The sequence below is a fragment of the Macaca thibetana genome, chromosome 13 (genome assembly GCF_024542745.1).
Source record: "Macaca thibetana thibetana isolate TM-01 chromosome 13, ASM2454274v1, whole genome shotgun sequence".
Lineage (NCBI taxonomy): Eukaryota > Metazoa > Chordata > Mammalia > Primates > Cercopithecidae > Macaca > Macaca thibetana.
In genome coordinates, this window is record NC_065590.1 from 102,977,729 (window position 1) to 103,004,213 (window position 26,485).

At 38.0% G+C, this 26,485-nt stretch overlaps 1 protein-coding gene across 10 annotated transcripts in view; it reads left to right on the top strand.

The window, feature by feature from the left end:
• The window catches only part of ADI1 (acireductone dioxygenase 1), an 847,802-nt gene that overhangs the window by 193,571 nt on the left and 627,746 nt on the right, over nt 1–26,485 (top strand). Inside the window, exon 1 of one of the 10 annotated variants that reach the window (XM_050754065.1) lies at nt 18,636–18,639. The exons of the other annotated variants lie outside the window; for them this stretch is intronic. The gene's annotated coding sequence lies outside the window, so the exon portion shown is untranslated. Of the gene's footprint in view, nt 1–18,635; nt 18,640–26,485 lie in introns of those variants that run through there. 10 annotated transcript variants of the gene reach the window in all.

Genomic DNA, 26,485 nt, shown 5'->3' on the forward strand with positions numbered 1-26,485 from the left:
TGGCAAATGCTCACTTCAGTTCTTTTGGATTAGACAGAATCCCTAGCTTCCAGATTCCCACAGCTGTTTTTTGTCTTTTTACTTTTAATACACTATGCTACAGACAAAGATTTGTATAGCAGAAAGGAGCCGCTTTTTCCTCAATTTTCCTCAACAATAAAAAATGTCACCTAATAGCAAGAATAGTAACTTACAAAAGACAGTGTGCTATTGAGATCCTCCATAGCTAAACTGTTCATAATGAAAAGCAAATTCCAGTGAAAGATAAAGAGAGAAAAAAGCAGGCAGGCAGGCAAAAAAGAAGCAAGGAAAAAGGATGGAAGGAAGGGAAGGAGGGAGGGGGGGAGGGAGGGAGGGAGGAAGGCAGGCAGGCAGGCAGGCAGGAAGGAAGGAAGGAAGGAAGGAAGGAAGGAAGGAAGGAAAGAAGGAAGAAAAGAAGGAAGTTAATTTGATTTGCACACACATTCAGGTCTATGGTTTGCCTATAGGGTACCTACATGATACCTCAAAATTGTTGCTATCAATTAAACTAGAAACCACTGGCCAGATCTTAGTCAAGCTGATGTGGCCCTGAGAACTGCCCAGCTGCCCCTGACTGTTCTCACTGAAGTGATTAGAACCACCTGCAAGTCTGTCATCATTGTCCTTTGTCCAGGCCACTGTGTGGAGTGGGCCATACATAAACACTCCCTGCTGAACCAGGAAATTGGGTCCACAGGATACATTCTGACAAGGAGTTGAAAGAAGACTGTTCAGGCCAATTTAAATGACCCCCCTTTCATCAGAAAATTAGATTACCAAAGAAAATGAATGTCTTGAAGACGACTGTTTAATGAGTTCACTTCATTTGCAAAATGCCATTCATTTTATGTGCCTTCCTGTGGTCCCAAACCAACATACTTCTCCCCGTGGCTCAACATGAATACTTATCACTGGCTGAGAGGAGAAAGGGAAAGAAGGAAAAGAACGGAAGAAAAAAAGCTGTATCTTAGAATGCTCAGCTTTGTGCATTTTCTAAGCACTTCAAGATGACTTGCTCATAAGCCTCTCAATGTATCTGTGTAAATTAGGATTAAAACTAAAGGAAAAGGCACTTGCAGCTTCAATTTGGAGATCAAAGTTCAAATCAAGATTGGAGAAGAAAGTAAATTAAGGTTTTTTTTAATCACAAATCCCTGGTGATTATTTTTTCACAGCTGAAAGAAGTTAGGACTAGTGTTGATGGATATAAGAAACTCTAATAGCTCATTAGCACATGAGTTCAACCCTTCCCTTAGCATGTACATTCTAGGATTCACGACATTCACAAGGGTTGAGGCAGCTAAACATAGATGTGTCCCCTTTGTCAAGAAAAAAAAAGTTATATAGTTAATGACAGAATTAGAAGATGCCAGATAAAATGGCCTGTAAAATTATTATATCATGTTTTACGTTTCTATACAGTAACTTTTTCACTGGACTTTTTCCTAACTATGCTATTCTAACTAAAACACCCATACCAATATACTTTTTAAAGATGGAGTGAAGGGGTCACAAAATATTCTTCCCCCCAAAATAAATATTGAATGGGAAAAATATCAAAACAACTATTTTAAAGTCTCTGATAACTGACCAAAATGGAGGAATATTTACTTATGAAAACCACTGAATTTTAGATAACAGCAGTGGGAGTCCATAGTGTTCTTACCTGGGGCTGCTTTCATCTCCCCTGCCAGCTTGGTGAACGTGGCAGTGCTTCCAGGACAGGACAGGAAGGACACAGCAGAAAGGAGATATCTAGCATACTTTAAAACTGCCTGAACATTGAATACACTCAGATCCATCATCAGAGTAGAAATTTCACTGGCATAGAGTTTGGGCATAAATTTTAAACAACTGCCAGCTAAAAAAAACAAGTAATGCAGACTCTGGAGAAATCTTTAGGAAGCTAGACTTGAAAATGATCATTTAAACAAAAATGAGCAAAGACATCATCAGCTCCACAGAGGAAATAAATACTGGAGATTAAGTCCAGGCGAGTTACAATTAAAAACAAAAATAGCAATAGCAGTAGTAACCCTCAAGAAAAAAATTCACTAATATCTTGTTTAAAATGTCTAAAATGTCAAGATCTTCATAAAAATATTATGAAAAATGCAAAAATCAGGAAGTATGACCCACATTTAGGGAAAGAAAACAGTCACTAGAAATTGACTGTGAGTTGGCCCAGATATAGAATTTAGCAGACAAAAATTGCAAAGCAACGTGATGCTTAAAAAAATTTCAGAAACTATGTATATTCAAATAATTAAATTAAAATATGATTAAAATGACTCTACAAATAGGTATTCTCAATAAAGATATAGAAACTATTAAAGACATCAGTATAAATCCTGGAGTTACAATAACTGAAATGAAAACTTTGCTGGATGAGCTCAACCACTGAATATGGAATAGTAAAGGAAAGAATCAGTGAATGTAAAGAACAATTAATAGAAATAATTCAGTCTAAACAAGAAAGCAAAAAATTAAAGAAAATGAATAAAAATGGATTAATGAAAGATAGATGTAGAACAGCAACAAGCATATCAGCATACATGTGATAGGAGCTCCAGAGAGAGAGAAGAGTGAGAAAGGGGAAGAAAAATAACAAAAGAGTGGCCAATAGCTTCCCAAATTGGATTAAAAAAAAACACTAATAAACAGATCCAAGAGGTTCATAACTCACCACATATCATCACATATATAGAAGTATTGATACAATTAATGTCTAGTTTTTCAACTGAAACAATGGAGGCCAGAGTGCAATGGAATGAAATTTTCAAAGTACTGAAAAAAAAATTCAGACAAGAATTCTATATCCAGTGAAACTGTCCTTTAAAAATGAAAGTGAAATAAAGACATTCCCAGACAAAGATTGAGAGAATATGTTGATAGCAGATATATCTTATGACAAAGACTAAAGGAAGGCCATTAAACTGAAAAGAGATGGCATCAGATGGTAAATTGGATCCACAGGAAGAAATGAAGAGAACTGCAAATGTTTAATAGGAAACTTCATATCAAAGACTTTATTAAGTCTTTCTCTTCTTAACTTTTTTTAAAAGATACGATCAACTAAAGTAATCATTATAACTGTGTATTAGGAGGTTTATAAAAAATATGTACATCACAGTCATAACAAAAAGGAGGGGGCAGCAAATGGTGATATATTAGAGCAAAAGTTTAAGGTGTTATTAATCTGATGCAAATTGTTCTACTACATGATGAATATTATAATACATAGAACAATAATTAGAAAAGTACTTAAAAGTATAGCAAAAAAATAAAATGACAAACTAAAAATATGTGTTTAATGCAAAGTAAGACAATAAAGATCAGAGGCAAAAAAGGACATGTGAAACATACAGAATACAAACAACATAAGGCAGATGTAACCATAACTATACCATAGTTACATTAAATGTTAATGGATTAAATATCCTAACCAAAAGGCAGAGATTGGCATATTGGTTAAAAAGGCAAGATTCAACTATATGCTGTCTACAAGAGACAAATTTATGATTCAAATACACAAACGGATTGAAAATAAATGAATGGAAAAAGATACTTCATGTAAAACTTAACCATAAGACATACATTGATTTAGATAAAATACAATTTAAAACAAGAAATATCTCTAGAAAAAGGAAGGGTGTATCTTAATAAAAAGAGTCAGTACTTCAAAATATTTTAAGATTATAAATATATGTCCCTAACAATAAAACCTTAAATACATTAAACCAAAATTGACAATTGAATAAAAAACTAAATGATTCAACAATTGTAGTTGGAGTCCATATCTACTTCTAAATAATTGATGGAGCAGATATACAGAAAATCATCAAAGATATAGATAACTTACACTATTAACCAACATGACCAAATTGACTATGATAGAACACTCTGCCTATACAGAATACATCACATTTTTCAAGAGCATAAAGATTATTCTCCAGGACAGGCCATATGATAATCTAATAAAAAGTTGCAAATTTAAAAGGATTTAAACAATTTAATTTGACTTATCAGATTATAGCAAAGTTAAACTAGAAGTCTATAATAGAAGGAAATTAGGGGCATCTCAAATACTTGAAAATTAAAGAAAAAAAAAATTTTTTTTGAGATAGAGTCTCACTCTGTCGCCCAGGCTGGAGTACAGTGGCACGATCTCAGCTCACTGCAAGCTCCACCTCCTGGGTTCATACTATTCTCCTGCCTCAGCCTCCCAATAGCTAGGACTACAGGCACCTGCCACCATGCCCAGCTAATTTTGTTTTTGTATTTTTATTAGAGATGGGGTTTCAATGTGTTAGCCAGGATAGTCTCGATCTCCTGACCTCATGATCCACCTGCCTCAGCCTCCAGAGGTGCTGGGATTACAGGCATGAGTCACCGTGCCCAGTCAATAAAATGTATTTTTTAAAGGCCTTTAAAAATATTTGAAACTGAATTAAAAAAACATAAAATATCAAAATTTATGAGATGATTCAAAAGTAATAAAGAGAAATTCATGCCTTTAAACACTTATTTAGAAAATGAGGTCTCACTTAAATGTGAGACCTAAAACGATAAAAACCCTAGAAGAAAACCTAGGTAATACCATTCAGGACATAGACATGGGCAAGGACTTCATGTCTAAAACACCAAAAGCAATGGCAACAAAAGCCAAAATTGACAAATGGGATCTAATTAAATGAAAGAGCTTCTGCACAGCAAAAGAAACTACCATCAGAGTGAACAGGCAACCTACAGAATGGGAGAAAAGTTTTGCAATCTACTCATCTGACAAAGAACTACAAAGAACTCAAACAAATTTACAAGAAAAAAACAAACAACCCATCAAAAAGTGGGCAAAGGAAATGAACCGACACTTCTCAAAAGAAGACATTCATACAGCCAACAGACACATGAAAAAATGCTCATCACTCGCCATCAGAGAAATGCAAATCAAAACCACAATGAGATACCATCTCACACCAGCTAGAATGGCGATCATTAAAAAGTCAGGGAACAACAGGTGCTAGAGAGGATGTGGAGAAATGGGAACACTTTTACACTGTTGGTGGGACTGTAAACTAGTTCAACCATTGTGGAAAACAGTGTGGCGATTCCTCAAGGATCTAGGACTAGAAATACCATTTGACCCAGTCATCCCATTACTGGGCATATACCCAAAGGATTATAAATCATGCTGCTATAAAGACACATGCACACATATGTTTATTGCAGCACTATTCACAATAGCAAAGACTTGGAATCAACCCAAATGTCCATCGGTGACAGACTGGATGAAGAAAATGTGGCACATATACACCATGGAATACTATGCAGCCATAAAAAAGGATGAGTTCGTGTCCTTTGTAGGTACATGGATGCAGCTGGAAACCATCATTCTTAGCAAACTATCACAAGAACAGAAAACCAGACACCGCATGTTCTCACTCATAGGTGGGAACTGAACAATGAGATCACTTGGACACAGGAAGGGGAACATCACACACCAGGGCCTATTGTGGGGAGAGGGGAGACGGAGGGATAGCATTAGGAGATATACCTAACGTAAATGACGAGTTAATGGGTGCAGCACACCAACATGGCACATGTATACATATGTAACAAACCTGCACATTGTGCACATGTACCCTAGAACTTAAAGTATAATAATAATTAAAAAAAGAAAGAAAGAAATGAGGTCTCAAACCAATAATCTAAGCCTTGACCTTGAGAAACTGGTAAAATAAGAGAAAATTAAACCCAAATCAAAAATATAAGAAATAAAAATATATCCGAGTGAAAAACACAGTAGTAAAGAGAAAACAACAAGTATAATTAATGGAAAGGAAAGTTCATTCTCAGAAACAATCGAAACATTGATAAAACTTTAGCTAGACTAACCAAGAAGATAAAAACAAAAAGACTGGACTCATACATTATTAAAGTCAATATAAAAGTGTGAACATTTTAAACAATGCTATACAATTTAAAAGATTATAAGGGAATCATGTGAAAATTATACATTTTCATAGCATTGTCTAAAAATTACACTACCTAGATATAACACAAATTTCCAGAAAGCCACAAATATCAAAATGGACTAAAAAACAAAGTAAAAGTTTTGCATTGACCTATAACATGAAAAGTAATTAAACTAGTAATTAAAAATCTTTCCAAAGGAACACACAGGCCTACGTAGCTTCATGCGTAAATTTTTTTTTTTTTTTTTTTTTTTTTTTTTTGAGATGGAGTCTCGCTCTGTCGCCCAGGCTGGAGTGCAGTGGCGCGATCTCGGCTCACTGCAAGCTCCGCCTCCCGGGTTCACGCCATTCTCCTGCCTCAGCCTCCCGAGTAGCTGGGACTACAGGCGCCCACAACCGCGCCCAGCTAATTTTTTGTATTTTTAGTAGAGACGGGGTTTCACCGTGGTCTCGATCTCCTGACCTTGTGATCCGCCCGCCTCGGCCTCCCAAAGCACTGGGATTACAGGCGTGAGCCACCGCGCCCGGCCATGCGTAAATTCTGTAAGATGTTAAAGATTCTCTAATACTAATTCTACTGTAAACTTTTGTGAAAATAAAGAAGAATGCCAAAGTCATTCCCTGAGGTTAGTATGTCCCCAAAAGCAAAATCAGATAAAAATCTTACAAGAATAAAAAACTGCCATGAAAGTTATTCATAAACATAGTTGAAAAAATAATAGAATATTAATAATGAAAACAATATTTACAAAACAATTACACGCCATGACCAAGTGGTATTAGCATCAGGAATTCAAGGTTAAGTTGGCATGGAAAAACAGTTAGTGTAATCACAATATTAATATTTAGGTTGGTGCAAAAGTAATTGCGGTTTTTGCCATTAATGGCAAAAGTAATTACTTTTGTAATGCCATTACTTTTGTAATGCCAGTAATGGCATTAATTTTAACGGCAAAAACCCCAATTACTTTTACACCAACCTAATAGAACAAGGGGAAAAAATTCATAATTGTTTCAATAGATATAGAAAGGCATTTTGATAAAATCCAATGCCTATTCATAATAAAACCCCATTGGCTAAGTGAGAATAAAAAGGGAACTTCCTCAACCTTGTTAAAAAAAATCTGCAAAGAACCTACAGCTAACATATTACTTAATGATGAAAGACAGAATTCTTTAAGATCAGAAAGAAGAGAAAAATTTCTGCTCTCACCACTGCTGTTCAACATTGTACTGGAGGTTCTAGACAGTGCAATAAGGCAACAAAATTTAAATATCTGCAGATTGAAAAGAAAAAAGTGAAAGCTGTCCTTAGGTGCTGATGCCATAATCTTATATGTAGAAAATCATAAAAAATCCTCAAAACACCTACTAGAAAGAATAAACAATTTTACCAATATTGTAGAGTACACGATCAATATACAAATGCAATTTCTATACATCAACAACATTCAGAAATATAATTAAGGAAATAATTCCATTCATAATAGTATAAAACATTAAATACTTCAGAATAAATTTAACAAATGAAGTACAAACCCTGTATGATAAAAAACTATGAAACATTGCTGAGGAAAATTATAGACATTATAAACCAATGGAGACATATTCCATCTACATGGATTAGAAGATTCAAAATTGTTAAAATGACAATTCTGTCCTAAGTGAACTATATGTCCAGTAAAAAAAGAAAAAGAACAAAAGGAAACAAACAAGAATCTTTTGTATAAATTGGCAAGCTGGTCTTAAAATGGATATGAAAATACAAAGAACCTAGATTTGCCAGAACAATTTTGAAAAATAAATTAGAAAGATTTACATTAACATATTTCATAAAGTACTATAAAGACATACTATATTCTATATTGGCATAAGAATAGACAAATAGATCAATGAAACTGAACAGAAAGTCCAATAACAAAACCCTTACATTTATGGTTAATAATTTTCAACAAAAGTGCCAAAGCAATTCGATGAATAAAGGATAGTCTTTTCAATAAACAGTAACAGTGCTGGGATAATTGGATATCCAAATGTAAATATATAAAGATTTGTTAGCTATGACATCAAAAGTACAAGCCATTAAAATAACTGATAAATTGCATCTTATCAATATTTAAAAATTGGCTCTTCATAAGATGCAAATTTAAAAATTAAAAGGCATGCCACAGACTAAGAGACAATATTCTCAAGTTGTATCTGATAAGGATTTGTATTTAGAGTATATAAATAATGCTTATAACTTAATAATAAGAAAACCACATGGTTTAAAAATGGGGAAAATATTTAAGTAAACATTATAGCCAAAACGATTTTTAAATGGCCAAAAAATAAGCACATAAAAAGATGATCAACATTTTTATTTTTCAGTCAACAGGAAAACTAAAACCATAATAACAACTACATGCCCACTAAAATGACTGTAGTCAAAAAGATGGAATACAAAATGGTCCAGCGAATTTGGAAGACAGTTTACCAATTTCTTTGAAAAGTCAACATAAATGTATCATAAGACAGAACAATTTCACTCCTAGGTATTTACCCAAGCAAAAGGAAAATGTTCACACAAATACATGTATGCCAATGCTCATAGCAGCTGGACCATATAGCCAAATACTGGAATCAAACCAAATATCCATCAACTTGTAAGTGATGAAAAAATGTAGCATGACAAGTATTCAGCAATTAAAAGCAATGAACAGCTACAATACAGATGAGCCTCAAAAATATAATGCTGTGTGAAAGATAGCAGACAGACGTTAAATACTACATATTGTATGATTTCATTTACATGAAATTTTTTTGAAAAGCAAGTCTACAGATCACGGAGAGAAGATGAAAGATTGCCTGGGGGGGAGGGGCTTGAGATTGATCATAAGAGGGATTTACTAAAAATTACTGAATTGTACACTTATAGTGGGTAAAATTGTGGTATGTAAATTATACCTAACAAAACTGTTAAAAATGAGTAAAAAAAAAATCATCCTTACCAGAGAAAGCATTCGTGTGTGAATCTCACAGTGGCACCAGTCCATAACACACTTATTTAAAAAGCACTGGACAAGGAACCAGAAGTCTTTCCATCCGCTGGAATGTATCCTCAAGAAAGTAATTTGATATTTTAGAGCTTCAGTCTCTCCACTTGTAAGTCAAGTGCAACACCAACCACTGTGCCCTACTGGCCTTTTTCATTCACTAAAGTCAGTCCTTCGTTCATTCAGCAACTACTCATGGGCTGTCAGTCAACCACCCTGCAAGGAGTTAGAGGTGCAACCCTGAGAACACAGGGCATAATGGCTTCCTATAAAGGAAGCTCCCTTGGAAGAACACACAAGATATGTGACTATTCACAGGAAACTGTAGAGTCTCATACAAACGGAAGTGAATATTATTATGAAAAAGGCTTGTGTTGGAAATGGAGCACTCCTATGACAATATGAAAATGATATTTGCCCTCAAACCCAGAAATACCCAAATTGTGCCTGAAAAGGACAATGTAAGAGCCCTCTACCTATGATCCCAAGGAAAGGAAATATCCCTGAGAGACAACGCACACCAGAGTGTCATTACTGGGTGGGAGTTTTGACAGAAAGCCCAACGTAGACTTAGGTGAGCTGGAGCCCATGCAGTGATCGGGAGCCTGAGGGTGTCTTTAGTCTTGGGCCCAAGGTTGCATCTTACTTTAACTTTTGCTGGTACTCTAGCAGAAAGAGACCAAAAGTGGAAGAATGCCAGAAAACTTAGCAATTAAGCCAAATATGGAAAAAAGTTGAATGCACCCTCAACTACATGACTTTTTAATGCATGCAGTCTACACCAGGCTGCGGGGGTAGTTTGCACCTGCTTCACACTAGTGTGCTCTCTTCTCTGAGGAGAGGCCACGTGGGTCAGAGTGGTTCCTCCATCCAAGGCTGAGAATGTGTGGTCCATTTCTAGGTCCTAGGGTGAGCTGTGTCAGGAAAGTACACCTTGAAGAAGTTATTCACCCACCCTGTGCTTTATGTTGGCTTCTTCATCAAACTTCAAAATGTAAATAATTACACGTTGACTACTTCGTTATCTCACAGAGTACATATATGTGTGGAACCCAATGTAAAGAAAGTCTTAAGCAGGTGTAAAATGTTCTCTTCTTTTCTTCTATAGATAAATGCATGCATGGATTCTCAATGTATTTATTCAAGAAATATTTAGTGAGGATCTGCAATTTTCTAAGCACCAAGCACAGTTATATTCACTCTCACGGAAGAAACAAAAAATGGTGGGGAACACAGTCATTCATCAAATAATCACAGTAGTGGAGGCATAACTACAAAACAAATTGAATATTCCAAAAGAAAGGGAACCCAGGTCTCCAGGAGTGCATAGGAGAGGAAGCAGGCTGAGCTGGGAAGTAAGGGAAGGTGTCCCGTGTCCCAAAGAAGGGCACCCTTGAGCTGAGCTCTGGTGGGTTAGTAGGGTGACTGAACTGCACTGGCTGAAGATGGAACAACCAGGAGTGCAGTGAGGGGAAGGAAGGGCAGCCAGGCACAGGGAACAGAATGAGGTAATGCGTCCATCCAAGCCAGAGAGAATAGGACTCTGCCAAGGAACTGGATAGAGGAATATGCACAACAAAGGAGAGAATGGATAGAGAGTGGTAGGAATGGAAGATGGACAAAGAGGCAGAGCCCTGGTTCGCCCTGGCTCTGGGCTTGGAAAAGGTTTTGATCTTCATCTGGCAGCAACAGGATGCAATGAGAGTCCATGTCAAATGCAATAACTACCTTTATACTTGTACTCAATGAGTGCAAATCATTATTATTTATTCATATTGCTCAGAATCATAGATACGGAAAAGATGTAACAAAACATTCAGTGCAAATAACTCACTGTACAGATGAGGTAATTAAGCAATGAACCTCATTATCTCAGCTGCTGGCAGAATCCAGGCTTTCTGGGTTCCGATCAAATGCTCTGTCTGACTTGTAGGCACCTTTTCTCTTATAATTTCATATGACATTATGGGGATTAAACCTTATTTATATGATGAACCTCATTTTTAATTCAATTATTCATTTATTTAATAAATATTTATTGAGCATGTATGTGCCCGTCTCTGTGCTTAATAAATTATTAAATTTTAATTATGGTGTGCACGGACAAGTGCCATGGATATGAAAGAGCCTAATACTTCCACTTATTCTCTCATTTACGACTGGAATTGATATTAGACCGTCAGAAAATTACTGATTATGGCCCAGTTCTTCCAATTATTGCAGTGCCATTGAATTATCTCTATAGAAGGAAAATATTTTATATAATCCAGGCCTAAAGAGTACTTAAACATCTTTTGAAAAGGAATTTCCATACCTCATTATAAAAATACTTGTTCATTATAAAAATTATTAATACAAAAATATAAAGAAAAAAAAACCCTCGATTCTACCACCAAAAAGGTAAGCATGAACTATATACTAGTGTATTATTCCAGTCTTTGTCTCCTATGGGTTAGTTTCCTCAGACGATACCTTGAGGTTTCTCTGGCTTTTTAAATTTAATATTTTTACAATAGCATTTCCTAATATCATTAAAAACTCATGGTAAACATCAACTGATTTCCCAAATATAAATCTAATAAAATGATCAAGTTTCTCTAGATTTTCTTACCTTTTTTTGCCATTATAAATTGTACAGCGAAAAGTGCTTTGTTGATAAAATGTTTTGCCAAACGTAACAGCCGCTCACATTTGTGTTCACTACATGCTTTGCACACATAATCTTAATTCATCTCCACAGTAATCTTTTTAGATAAAACTGTTATTATCTATATTCTATACATAAGCAAACTAAAGCTAGGGGAGACGGCCAGGAGGATTATCTAACTTTTATTGAGCACCTGTTATATGCACAGCTGTGTGCTACAGGCTTTGTATGCTCTCATCTGTTCCATCAAGTCACCTTTATTGTCATTCCCATTTTACAGATGTGGTGACTAAGGCAAGAGCTCGGTAGGAAACTTCCCCAGGTTACACATGCCACATATGTTTGCACTGTGATTTGAATGGCAGGCTGGCTTTGCATCCTGGCTCTTTAGCAGTCCTAGGCATGCACAGCTAGTAAATTGGAGGAATTTACAATTATCCCCTCAGGATGTAGTCCCAGAAGTCAAATTACTGCTCTTCCCAGAAGTCAAATTTCTCTAAGCTGCTTTACAAGCGTTTACCAAGTTACACTCCTGTAAGAAAGTGAGAAAGTGCCCATTGATGCAGGGCCTGTCCGTTTGTTTTTAATCTTGCAGTCATGAAAGAGGTCTACTCTTAAAAATCTAAAACTGAGCAAAATAAGCCTTCTGGCAACATATACCTCTTGATTTCTATGTTTTACATGTAACTATGGCATGCTCTGCTTCTGTAACAGTCACTGTCACCGAGCCTCCCCTCGTCCCCGTGACGAGGTTCCTGGTGACCTCACAGATGCGGCCCTCAGACATACAGGCACCCGTGTCAGGGCTCCCACTCGGCAAGGGAGGAGAATGAAAGGAGAATCAAGTGAAGGGAAGGAGAAAGGAGGTAGCAGAGAACACAAGAAGTTCCCTTTCACAGGAGGAAAAGTAAGTAAACCTCAGGGCTGAATGCCTGAAACAGACACTAGGCATTTCTAATTGGAAATCATGAATTAGTGTGCTGGGGGAGTGCCTGCTGCCGAGCTGCTGAGCACAGCCTCATGCCTGCCGGGGCAGCCACGTGTGTCACCTTCTCAGCTCCCAGGGAGGGCAGGGAGAGGTGAGCTAAGTTCCAGGCTAATCAGAAGGCACCGCTCCACAGCTCCCTACAGACACCCCGAGTCAGTGTGGAGTTTATTTACCTTTGGGAAAAGGTGACATGGAATATTTAAGTAAAGAAACAGTGAGAAAAGGAGTTCACAAATAAGCTCACTTCACACTTTGAGGACATCAAATAGAACTCACCAAACAACACCTGAATGATTTCAGTGTGAGTGAATCAGAAGCAGATCAAATTTCTCCTAAACTGCATATGCAGTTTAAAAAATCAAAGTGAAAACTGCCTTGGCCATAAGTCATTTATTTTTATTTTGAATTTAAAAATCAATGTGTTCTTCATGGCAGCCTCTGGGTAAAGATACAATAACATAAATATAATTAATGAACAATCAGCAGCAGAACTCCACTAGACTCCAACCTCATCCCCCTCATTCTTGTCATTTATTTGTCAAAATATCAACCTCCCATAAAGATGGAACAGCCTTAAACTCCAGCTCACTGGTTTAGAAATAGCACTAACCTGACGGGCATGTGATGAAACCAGAGCTAATATTTGCAGAACATTTTGACCACCTAATAGGCTATACTGGCAGCAAATATAATTGTGAACTTTCTCTCTGAGATCATTTAAGCCAGTGTTTGCATAATACCAAGATCTAAAAATGCAATGAATCATTTTAAAAAATAAAAGTGAAAGACTTTAAGAGATTAAGCTGATAATAACTCTGTCAACTGGCCATATAGCATTGTTTCTAGGCACTGTGTAGAAGTCTGCTGGGAATAACACTGACATAGTAACTGTATAAAGGTATCATACACTTCAGTTGCATCTTCCAATGGCTGACGATGGTCAATGGTTGGAATACTTGTGAGGGGTGCGAGATTCCCCAAGTGCTCCAGGGCAGTGGACCTCACACTTGGGCAAGCATCAGCATCCACTGGAGGGCTGTTCAAACCCAGAGTTTGAACAGGGTTCTGGTTGAGTAGGTCTGGGGTAGAACTTGAGAATGTAAGTTTCTAGCCAATTTTAAGGTCATGCCGATGCTGTTGTCCTACGTACTATACTTTGTTGTTATTGTTGTTGTTGTTTTTGAGACAGTCTCACTCTGTTGCCCAGGCTGGCATGCAGTGGTGTGATCTTGGCTCACTGCAGCCTCCACCTCCCAGGTTCAAGTGATTCTCCTGCCTCAGCCTCCTAAGTAGCTGGGATTACAGGCACTCACCACTACATCCCACTAATTTTTGTAGTTTTAGTAGAGACAGAGTTTCACCACGCTGGCCAGGCTGGACTTAAACTTCTGACCTCAGGTGATCGCCTGCCTCAGTCTCCCAGAGTGCTAGGATTACAGGCGCAAGCCACCACACCCAGCCCCTATGTACTATACTTTGAAATTCACTCTTCTACCAAATGCACATTCTTAAAGATGTTGTATAAGTCCATTATGGCTACCATAAAAAAATACCTTAGACCAGGTGACTTATAAACAACAGAAATTTATCTCTCCCTGTTCTGGAGGCTGAGAAGTTCAGGATCAAGCCACCAGCAAAGTAAATGTCTGGTAAGGATCCAGTTTCTGGTTAACAGATGATACCCTCTCATTATGTCTTCACATGGTAGGAGGACAAACAGGCTCCCCTGGGTCTCTTATATAAGGGCACTAATCCCAGTCAAGAAGGCCCCAACCTAAAGGTTCTACTTCTTAATGCTAATGCATTGGAAATTAGGTTTCAACATATGAGTCTAGGGAGACACAGACATCCAGATCATAGCAGATAGGAATAGATCTTATTTCCACTTCTCTTTATGATCAATCAATAAAATGTTGCTTCCTCTAACAGGAGCCATTTAGAGGAGTCCTAAGGCCAGAGAAAGGAAGCAGGCATGGCCAAAGGTGGGCATTAGGTATGGGGGCACATGACTTGGCCACCAGGTCCCTTCATCAGTCAGCTGACAGCACTCCCGACCTTGGGGCTTTTAACTTTCTTAGAGTCTTAATTGATGCTTTTGTTCCTTGTCTTAATCTTATTTTGCTTATTCCTTGTTTCTCACACAAGCCCCACAAAGCTGAGATTATTAACTCATCTGACAGATATGGTGCCCGAGTTTTAAGCTGCTTAAGCCATTTAACTATGTTTACCCAGCTAGTATCAGACACTAAGTGTCAGAGCTGGGATTTAGACTTGCAATTGCATCAGTCTGACCCCAGTGAATCTGTCCATACCCTTGTACTTTATAGTACTATATATGTAGTATTATATATGTACTATATATTATGTACATATATAGTACTATATATGCAAAACTATATATATGTATAGTTATACACATATGATTTCGATTTATGTGTTTATTTGATGCCCCTACTACTGTAGGGACCCTGAAGGTCATACCTCTATTCTGTGTTGCTAGCTCCTTGCTCAATGCTAGGTACACAACAGGTGCTCCTTCATTCAGTATTTCTGAATTCCTTCTACATGCCGGATATTGCCTTAATAAAACCAGAGAAGGAAAGAAACTCAGGGTACTACCTGGGGAAAGACTGACAATAGCCATAATAGCAAAGTCACACATCATGTTAGCAGATGAAAAGTGCTGTGTGCAAAAATTAGAGCAGGGTAAGAGGGGCCTGAATGGACAGATGAATGGATGAATTATTACTAATTCCTAGAAAATACACCTTCCAAATAGGAGTGTCCCTTTTATATTTCTACGGACATATTAGACACTCAGATTAGGTTACAAATTGAGTTTCCCTTCTCCCTATGAAAACACAGCTTGAGACTTTTTCTCAAGTCACTTTCAGTAATTACTTTCATATTTTCAATTCTGCTCTGTCTCTATCTTATTTTTGTTATAGGCCAAGTGTTATTTTAAAAATATTTTATACTTACACTAACTTCCTCTTTCATATGTCCAAGATTTCAGCAAACATTTCATTTTCCCCTACCTTGCCTTCCAACTCCTTTTATCTAAAACAATCTGTTTCTTCTAGAATGCCTAAGGTCTCAATACAGGTTTACTAAATCAATCACTGTTTCCATTGTACCTCTGGGAATGCGGCATGTTATTGTTAATGGCACATGTGACAATTTCTCTCATATGAACAGTGGCTTTTTAGGAAACAGCGATAATCCAAAGGACAAAGAAGTTGATTCTACAGAAAACCATGAGAATCTACAAATTCCATCCTTTAAGGTCAGCTTAACATGCTGACCTTAAAGGATGGAATTTGTTATGATTAGAGTTAACAGAGAAATGGATATCAACAGGTAAGCAGTCTCTTCTCTTCTCTTCTGTTTGACATTCTCTGTGGTTTTCCAACATGTGAACTAGCTCCTTTCATTTATTCAAATTTTATACACATTCTCTTTACATCTTTCCATCAGGTTTCCAGGAAATAAGCCTGATAATGCAATCACAAAAGATGATACCTCACTTTAAATCTGATGCCTTCAAAGTAGGCCTGAGATGACTGCCCTCAAACAGGTTGATTTTGGCATCAGTAGCACTACAGGTAAAAGCATGCTTAAAACTGAGGCACGGTCTGCACATTTGCTTCTGTAGTTCAGCCTTTAGCTTGTCTGGTGCAGAATGGTTTTAAAAATATCCCAGAGAAGATGACACCACTTACACTCTTTGACAAATGACTTGGGAGATGAACAGACATTGAAAGGAATATAGGAAAGGTATCACATTGTTTAAAAATAAAGTCAAAAACATCGTTTAGAAGCTTCAGAAACAAAAGCAGTCATGTATTAAAAAAAAAAAAAAAACAGTCGTCATTCTCATTCAGCAAATATGACCAAGCGCCCGCTCTGTACGGTGAGATCTGCGAAGCATTCAGTCATCCGAGTTACGAGCATGGGACATCCAAGCAACACGTTCCGCCCGTCCCCTGCTGCAGCATCCTCAGCCTGGGCCCTCTCCTCTGCCTCTGCCATCTCTGTCACCAGCATCGTCTGCTCCATCCTCTCTCTCCTACTTCACACCCTTCACTTCTCACCAGCACTCTGGCTGTAGCCTGTTCTAAATTCTACACACCTCTGACATGCTGGGTCATGCAAAACCATTCAGGAGTAGGTCATTTCTCGTCCAACTAATGTCCAACTAATTTATCATCGTATGCAGGAACCTCCTCTGCTTTTGTAGGGTAAACAGTCCCCGTGCCTTTACTCAAACTCCTTTACAGTGTATTCTCAGCGTTTTCTTCTTTTGAATTTTTAGGAAGTGAATATAATTATGGGACCACAATGGACAGCTATACGTACACCTGGAGTTTTTATGTTAAATTGTGAATTGTTGCTCTCAAAATGGGCTGGCCTTGATGTCACTGCTCCAGTGAGAACCGAAGCCAGGGCGGCAGCAGCAAAGCACCTGTTCCCTGAAAAGCAGACCTCAGAACAGGAGGAACGCAGCCTGGGCCTGCAGGTGGGGATGTGGATAAGGAAGCCATTGGCGCTGCAGCACTCCTCAAAGAAAGAGCTTACCAGGCCAGTTGGGAGGGCTGTGTGCCAGTGGGTAGATGCTGCCAGGAGGGAGAGCAGGAAATTCAGGGTAGGCTGAGTGCCCTAACAGGAATAAGCTCAGAGTTCAGAGAAACTCTCTTACTGTGTTTGGGCCCAGGCATGACATTCCACTCTTCTCTATCACCATTCCAAAACAATAAATCACCTCTCCCTCTCCCTCCACCTTGCGGGGGAGCAGCAGGGAAGATGATCCAAAACACCAAGGCACAGAGAAACCTTTATTTATTTTATTTTTGTTTTAGGAAAACACCCAGGAGAGAGATGAATATTCTTTGACAACAGCTGCCAAGAATTACAAGACTCAGAAGAAATTAGGAGGCAGCAGCTATAAATGTACAGCATAAGAGGAAATGCATCCCACAATTTTAAGGGGAAATGGAGCCTACTGCACTCAAAGGCGAACAGTAAAATTCATTTAAAGGCACGGGGCATCCCACTGGAGCACTGAGGGGAGTTTCACAGGCTTATCTTTCATGGCAATCAGAGAAAAATATATACTTGATAACATATTTTTCTCAAGTTAGTTAAAAAGTGGCTGTCATTAGTATCAACTTTGGGGGCACCAAAAATTGCTTTATGACTCATGCATTAATTTAATAAATTATCAGTAAGAACATATTACGTAATGTGCCAGTTGCTAGACATTGAAAAGCCAATAAGAAATGGCTTTCGTTCTTGTACTCTAAGAGCTCACAGTCTCATAAAGATCAAAGTATTTAAATTATTCCATCATGTATCTCTTGAGTTTCCCAACTAATCAGTTAAAATAGCGAGCCCAAGTTTCTTGGTCAGTGATAATTAGCCTTTTTGGAGAGACACATTATATAGTAGTAATTCCATGGATTTGAATTCCCTCTGTGCCATGCAGTGGTTGAATGACCTTAACAGAGTTTCTCAACCTCAGAACTGTTGACATTTGGGGCTAGAAATGGAGACACGGGACTTCCCTGTCAAAGGGGCCATCCTGTGCACTATAGCGTTCAGCAGCATCCCTGGTCTCCACCTCCCAGACACCAGGAGTACCTCCCACTATTGAAAACAAAAATGTCTCCAGACTTTGTCAAGTGCCCCCACCTCCCCCTGCCATTAACTGCACTAGTGCACAAAATTTTTTAAAAATCAAGGAACTAACGTTACTTCCTTTTACTTTCCATGGCCCTCTGTAAAAAGAGGAGTTGAACTGGACTATTACAGTAGTCCACGATTTTGAACCCTTAAAGATAGAGTGTTGCAGGGGGAAAATCATGGGTTTAGATTCCATTCCAATTCCATCAATTTCTGGTTGTTAGCTTTGGGTGAATTCCTTACTGTTACTGAGGCCTGGACTCCTGTGCAAACGTAGGAATGGCAGGGGGGCTTAACGAGTGTAAGCTAGAGTGCCCAGCGTACCGGAAATGCTCCACAATTCAGGGCTAAGCTACGGCAGCAAGTCTCAAAAACGAGTCTTTCTGATCTAATCTGATGACTGCATATTCCTATTGATAAATGTATCCGTGAGAAAGATAAAACAGCTGCTCTAACAGTCTCAAAATGAATAACAAAATTAAAGTTTTCTCTTGCTATATGAAGTCTGGTATAGATGTTCCTCACAGGCTCTGCTCTAAAAAGTGTGAGGAATCCAGGCTCCCTCCATTGCTAACATGGCCATTGATGGTCTCTAAGCCACCACATGTGAGCCGGGTACACACACACCCCACTGTGGCCTGGAGGGGACACATTCTGTGTTCTCATGTACCAGCAGCCGGGACAGCCACACGATGCCACCTGCACACAGGAAATTGTGGAGGGCACATAGTTCTCTCTGCAAATTAGGCACTAAAAATTAAAACAAATTTATAATGCTGGCTTTGTTACAAACAGTTTATAGTATAAAGGGAACAAATGAGAAACAACATAAGATACAAAAATTAAGTGATGTATAAGCTTCCACTTAGGTTGTCAAATAAGATTGAATTATAAGCTCCTTAAGAGAAAATTGAAAATGCACTATCAGTAACTCTAGAGCAGGCAGGCGAGTGCTCTGAGGGGTTCCCAAGAAAGCCAAAGATAACATCTAAGGAAGCTTCCTCTGCCCTTCAGTAAAGCTTCTCAAGACAGCTGATCTCATCTTCAATCACTCTAGAAATGTTAAACCTACATTCACAATGGGATAATCTTTAGTAAGAAACTGATCTGAATACAAAAATAGAAATAATAAAAAATACATAAGTGATGAATTGCTTTAGGGATATGTATAAATGATTAGATCTACTATGTGCCATTTTTAGAAGTGAAGGTTATAAAATGCCACTGATAAAATAATTTTGGTGACTGTATCAGTTTTCTATCACTGCCATAACCAAATACCACAAAATTAGTGGCTTCAAACAACACAAATTTATTACAGTTTGGGAGATCGGAAGTCTGAAGTGGGTTTCCTACACTAAAAGCAAAGTATCAGCACAGCTACATTCTTTCCAGAGGCTCCAGGAAGGGATCCACTTCTGTGCCTTTTCCAGCTTCCAGAGGCTGCCGGCGCTGCCTGGCTCATGGTCTCTTCCTCTATCGCCAAAGCCAGAAGGAACACCTTCTCTTTCTGACTCAGGCTCTCTCTGCTTCTGCTGTCTCACCTAGGCTTCTCCTCACACTGACCTTCTGCATCCTCTTAGAAGGACCCTTGTGACTACATTGGTCCCCTCCAGAAAGTGCAGAAGCATCACTTTTCTCAAGATTGTCAACCTAGTGCCATCTGAAAAGACCCTTTTACCATATGAGATAACATATTCACAGGTTCTGGGATTTAGATACGGGCATCTTTGCAGGTTCACTACTCAGCCTGCATCAGTGAGTGATGTACAGATATTATTACTGCTGCAGCTCATCCGTATATTAAACATAAACACATTGCACAATTTCCTCAAGTTTAATTAAACAGTAAATGATGGCAATGTTTATGATGATGCTGACCTTTGTACCTTTAGAATAGTGGAATATGAAGAACTCTATTTTCACAATCTTTCAGAAGGGCCCAGCTACAAGTAGTCATGGCGAGTGGGTTGGCTGCAGAGACAATCATCAAACCTAGACAAAATATTTAAAAGGCAGGCAATAACTGGAAGATTTTTTCAAGACCTCCAAAGACAGCATGTAAAAGATAGTAACCCATGCCTGAAATACGGGAAAGCAATGGAAAGGTTTATGAGTTTGCAGCTTTTTGCTAAAGGGCATTCTCCCGTCCACATGTGGCTCTGGACAGAGCATCTAGAAAGTTAGGGTGAAATCCTGAAAGAGAGGGAGACACCGAAGAGGAAGCACTAAAACATTCACATAAATTCTGCCCAACTTATTGGTGGACTGCTAAATACACAGACACAGTGGGAGATGCTCCATGGAGCCCAATAAAAATGAAGCAGCAAAAAAGTGAAGAACTGAGGGTTAATTTCAGCTGCTGCCAACTTCAGAAGAGCCAGAGGGTGGACTCTGAGTTCAGAGGAGCTCACTGCCTCCTAAAACAAGCTCAGCACACTTCAAGGGAACAAAAACCCAGAGTCTCCACAAGGTATGACGTGTGTTCTAATTACAATCCAAAATCACTAGGCATAGGAATAAACAAGAAAATGGGACCAAAAATCAAGCAAAATAAGCCAACAGAAATTAAACCCAGAATATGTTTAAGGATTTATAGGAACATATTTTAGAATGAATGAATGAGGAAACCACACAGAAATTCTAAAGTGAAAAGCACAATATCTGATAGGAGATTTTTAGTGGGGGTGCTTAACAACAGAATGAGTGACAGAAAAAAGAATAAGTGAACTTGAAGATTGAACAACAGTAATAACACATTCTGAAGGAGAGAATCATGGCTATATTAACAACAACAAAAAATAAGCATAGTCTTAGTAAACTGTGGGAAAATGTCAAGCACCCTAACATATGTGCTGTTGCCACCCTTGATCTTTCATGATAAAGAAAGAGAAGAAAGATACAATGGGTAAGAAAATAAAATATTCAAAGAAACAACGGCTGAAAAAACTCCCCATATAGTATAACCTAATGAGTCCAAAAACTCATTGAAACCTAAGCAAATAAAAAGAAAACCACAACTGCCCCATCATAATTATTGCTAAACTATAAATTTGCTAAAGCCAAAGTTAAAAAGAAAATCTTGTGTGTACCTACAGAGAAACAACACTTTTCATTAAGAGAAAAGAGAGGAGTAGCAGATGACTACTCATCATAAATGATGTAGGGCAGAAGACAATGGAACACAGTTTTAAGGACTAAAATAAATCTATAGCTAATGGAAAATATTCTGGAAAATGAGGTTGAAAACAACACATCAGATTTTTTAAAACTGAGATGATTCACCAATAAACCTGAATTTTAAAATTGCTAAAAGGAAGTTCTTCAGGACTAAAAGAAATGACATCAGGAAGATGGTAACACGGATCTACATAAAGTAGTAAAGAGCAGCAGAATTGGAAAATATTTCAGAAAATTTAAAAGATTGCAAATAGGCTGTCTTTTTTCCATAATTTATTTAGAAGACATATTACTGTTAAATCTATACTTATAACAGTGTATATGGGGTTAATAATGTTTGTACAGATTATATGTAGATACACAATACCAACACAAAAGCTGTACTGGAGATGCCTGACCAGTGCAGTTCAAGAAAAGGAAGTAGCATATGGAAAGAAAGAAGTCCAACAGTCTTTATTTACTGCTATTGTCATTGTTTATGTAGAACTTAAAAAAAAAAACTTTTTTTTTTTTTTTTACTCAGTATGGTATTTAAAAGGCATTAATGTTAAACATTTCGGAAACCACTCCATGTCACTGAAGATGTTCTACATTTTTCTGGCCCTCGTCCATGGAGATCAAGCTTTCTTGTCAGGCCATGTCTTTCCCAGGTGACTTTATGAAATCTGCTCACAGGAGAAGAGGTTGCAGCAACTAGCCATTTACTCTGCTTAATCTAAAGTAAAGCTCATCTCAACTACAGAAGACAGGGTCCCTGTTACCCATAATCTGCTAATAACCATTTGACATGACAGCTTGCAACATATAGGTTAATGGGCTCAGTAAAGAAAGAAAATGTGATGACACTTTCGTATAGTATTGGCTGACTAAAGAGATGCCAGAGGACATGAGGGAGAAAAAGTTCCCTCCTTTCAGCAAAGCTGTTTGTGTACACCACTCATTCAGATAGGCTCTAGAAGTATCCAGGCCATCACTGAGGAGTGCTCACAACAAAAGTCATTCTTCTAGAGAGACGTAGAGAGTAGCCTCAGATTTCCAGCTCACTTACTTATGCCATCACTAAAGAAATCCATGAGGAACATGGATTGGAATTCTGGTAAAACCAGAAGCCACTGTCAGGTCACATTCAGGCAATGGCTGTGAGACCTTAACAAGGACTACTAAGGTTTGACCTGATCCATTCAGTCTGAAGAACTATAGTCTTCATTAGAAAATACATTGAGTCACTAAGCTGGCTTATTTTTCTTTATTTACTGCTATTGTAACTGTCTATGTAGAAAAACTCAAAGTATCTTCAAATATGAGGTCATATAGAAAATGAAATTGTATTTCTCATTCCAGCAAAATAAAGAAAATAAAATTTTTAATATTTTTGTTTGTTTGTTTTTGTTTTATGAGACGAAGTCTCGCTTTGTCACCCAGGCTGGAGTACAGTGGTGCCACCTCGGCTCACTGCAAGCTCCGCCTCCCGGGTTTACGCCATTCTCCTGCCTCAGCCTCCGAGTAGCTGGGACTACAGGCGCCCGCCATGGCACCTGGCTAATTTTTTGTATTTTTAGTAGAGACGGGGTTTCACCGTGTTAGCCAGGATGGTCTCGATCTCCTGACCTCGTGATCCACCCGCCTCGGCCTCCCAAAGTGCTAGGATTACAGGCGTGAGCCACCGTGCCCGGCAAAATTTTTAATATTAATGTACAGTAGACTCAAAATAATAAAATACTTAGATACAAGTTTAACAAAAGTGAATGTTTTTTATTTAAATAAAGTAGCTTAATATCAAATCTAAGTAGACAGTAATAAAGATGTATAGTATAATACATGAAACAAACCCTTTAAAAAGTACAAAAAAAATAAAATATGTTTAAAAAGAATGAAAAATGTATTGGATTCATCCAAAAGCTTGTGAGGAGAAAACAATTTGGAGAACAAAAATTAGATGAGACCCTTCCATAGAGAAATGTAAGTAGCAATATGATAGACCTTAATCAAACCACATCAATGATCGCATTAGATGAAAACTGATAACACATCAAATAGAATAAAGGACACTGAAATGGATGGAGCTAAGTGTGCAACTCATTCAGGGCTCAATATTAACCTGTTTCGTAAAATTGCATCAATGCAGAGTTGAGTGAGTTGAGATTGTTTTATGTAGCATCAACACGGTTTAAAGGATTTCATTAAATAATGTAACATTCAGAATTTTTGAGTCTTTATTGTGGGTTCAGTCTGTTATTTAATAGACAGCACAATATTAGAAAAGAGTTGACATTCTCCCACTTCCATTCACAATTTTAAATCCAAGGTGTGAGCAGGAACAAGAGCAAAAAGAAGCCTCCAGAAAGCACCGAACTGATGTAACCAGAGTAGGGAAGGGCTAGCTGCACCACTGCCTCGCAGAGTCACTGGCCTCTCGTTAAAGTCGAAAGACAATTATCCATCTTTGGAAATGAACAGTAGAGCCGGAAAATGGCATAAGCGCCATTATACAACATGTGGATAATATAAATTTCTAAAATGATTAAATATGGAGAAGACGACAAACTTTTGGGTGCTGATAATATGCTTTAGAATGTTAGAGAAGGGAAAAAGTTAACCACTGGCTGCCTCAATGGCATTTCGAAAAGTTCAGTAGGTTCATGAGGGATTAAAGGGAGGAAAACATGACTCCATTATTTTTAAAAGGGCAAAACTATAAACCAAAGGTCTCTAGGCCAGCAAGTGTAACAACAGCCACCAAAGGAACTTGGCAAAGTCTGTGAAAGACACAGTTGGAAGAACCCCTGGCAAAGCAAAGTTGAAGATGACTGGGCAGGAGAGGCCATGCTGAGATAACCTGGAGGCACTTTTGAAGTCATTCTCGCTGCGAAGAATAATAACACTGCATTTTCAAAGTAGCATTTGACAACGTTCAACTTCACGGATTCCAAGGTGAGCAAAGGAGAGCATCAGGTACAGAATCAGACAGCTGCTTTGTGAAGTCTAAAGGGTAACTGCATAGCAGCACGCTTCAGCTCCCCATAACTTGAATTCTGGGACACTTAAGGCATTTTTCAGCTTCCCGTGAAGCCAGAAACACAAGTTGAGAACCAGAAACATTTCCTAGTAACCTAATATTACTTGTTCAAGATAAGCAACACTTAATGAGGAGAGAAGGCAACTAGCACAACCAAGCGCTACTTGTGAATTCAAAACAAAACTCGACTTAACCCTAGAAGGTAATTGAAACACTGTTAATCCATGGAAGGCTGCCAGGAGTCTCTAAAGCTGGTAGGCAAAGAGCCTGGGATAAAGACCAATAACCCACCACCACCACAACCATAGACAGCATTTCATTATCCACACAAGAGCCCTGCAATTTCTACCACACCCCACACTGATAAAATCTCCTGTTCTCCAATTCAGCAATACAGCAAGATTTAAGGGCACAGTCAACTGGACTATGGATCCTTTGAGACCTTTTTCACAACAGTCTAATTTTTAACTGCATCTAAGGAAAAAATAATATCCACAGGCTAAACAATCTTACTATTCTTAAGAACTCTGGACACCCCTCTTTAAGTTGCAGAACGTTTTGCCATAGCTCAGTTCTCCACTTTGCATTGTAATGATTGCAGCATTCACTGGGTATTTACTATGCATCAGGACACAGTCATTCACTTACCAGTTTATGCAGTCCTGCAGAGATGGTGTTATTACTGCCCTATACAGTGAGAAAACTAAGCCACTCAGAAATTAAAATCTTCACACAAAATATTACAACATTTTGTTCTAATTTATTCAGCAGTAATCCCCAACTGTGGTCTGTATTGATCGCTATGTTCAATTTTGAATCTACCCAAACAAAAAACCTAAATAAGGTAGTTGAGCTCCTGAAACTTGCAATCTAGAAAAGCTTATAAAAGGCAAACAAACACTAGCTATATGGCCAAGGACACCTTTTTTTTTTTTTTAGAAATTGACAAATACTATAATTGCACGTTTTCATGGAGTACATAGTAATATTTTGATACATAGTAATATTTGATACATATTTTGATACATATATATGATACAGTGATCAGATGAGGATAATTAGCATATCCATCATCATTATTGAGCATGTTGGGAACAGCCAATATCCTCCTTCTAGCTTTTGAAACTGTACATTATTGTTAACTGCAGTCATCCTGCAGTGCTATAGAACACTAAGACTTGTCCTCCTATCTGGCTGTAATTGTGTACCCTTCAACAAATCTCTGCCTTTTCCACCCTTCCAACTTCCCTTCCCAGTCTACAGTGTCCTCTGTTCTTCTTTTTATTTTATGAGATCAATTTTTTTTTTTTTAAGCTCTGGGACAACTTTTTAACTTTTCTGAGCCTCCTTTCTTCATGTCTAAAAATAACATAATAACAATAACATTATCTGTGCCTTCTTTATTCATTTCTAAAAAGAAGATAATAACTACCTCTTCAACTTGAAAAGAAGAAAATAAGCTCATGTATAATCACTAAAATATCACCTGTTTTTTAGTGCTCAATAAATATTAGATGGTAGTAATAATAGTAATAGCAGCAAGATTATAGTAGCAGCAAAAGCATCAATAGTAGTAGAAGCTGTAGCATCAGCTATAATAGTAGCAGCAGCAGTAATAAAAGTACTAGTAGTAGAAGCTGCTAGCAGCAGCAGTAACAGTAGTACTAGCAATAATAGTAATAGCATTAGTAGTAGAAGTAGAAGCTTCAGCAGCAGTAGTAACTGTGGTAATCATAGAAGTAGTAATAGTTGGTTCCTCTAGAGCTGTTGGGCCGCAGGCCTGCAGCACAGAAGTTGCAGCAAAAGGGTAAGCATCAAATGCAATGGAAATCCATCAAGAAAACACCTCAAGCCCAGAGCTAGGAAGGTTAGAGAAGACGTCCCAAACCAAGTGAAATGTAAGGTGATGGCTGAAAGGTGAGCAGGATTTGCCAGGAGATG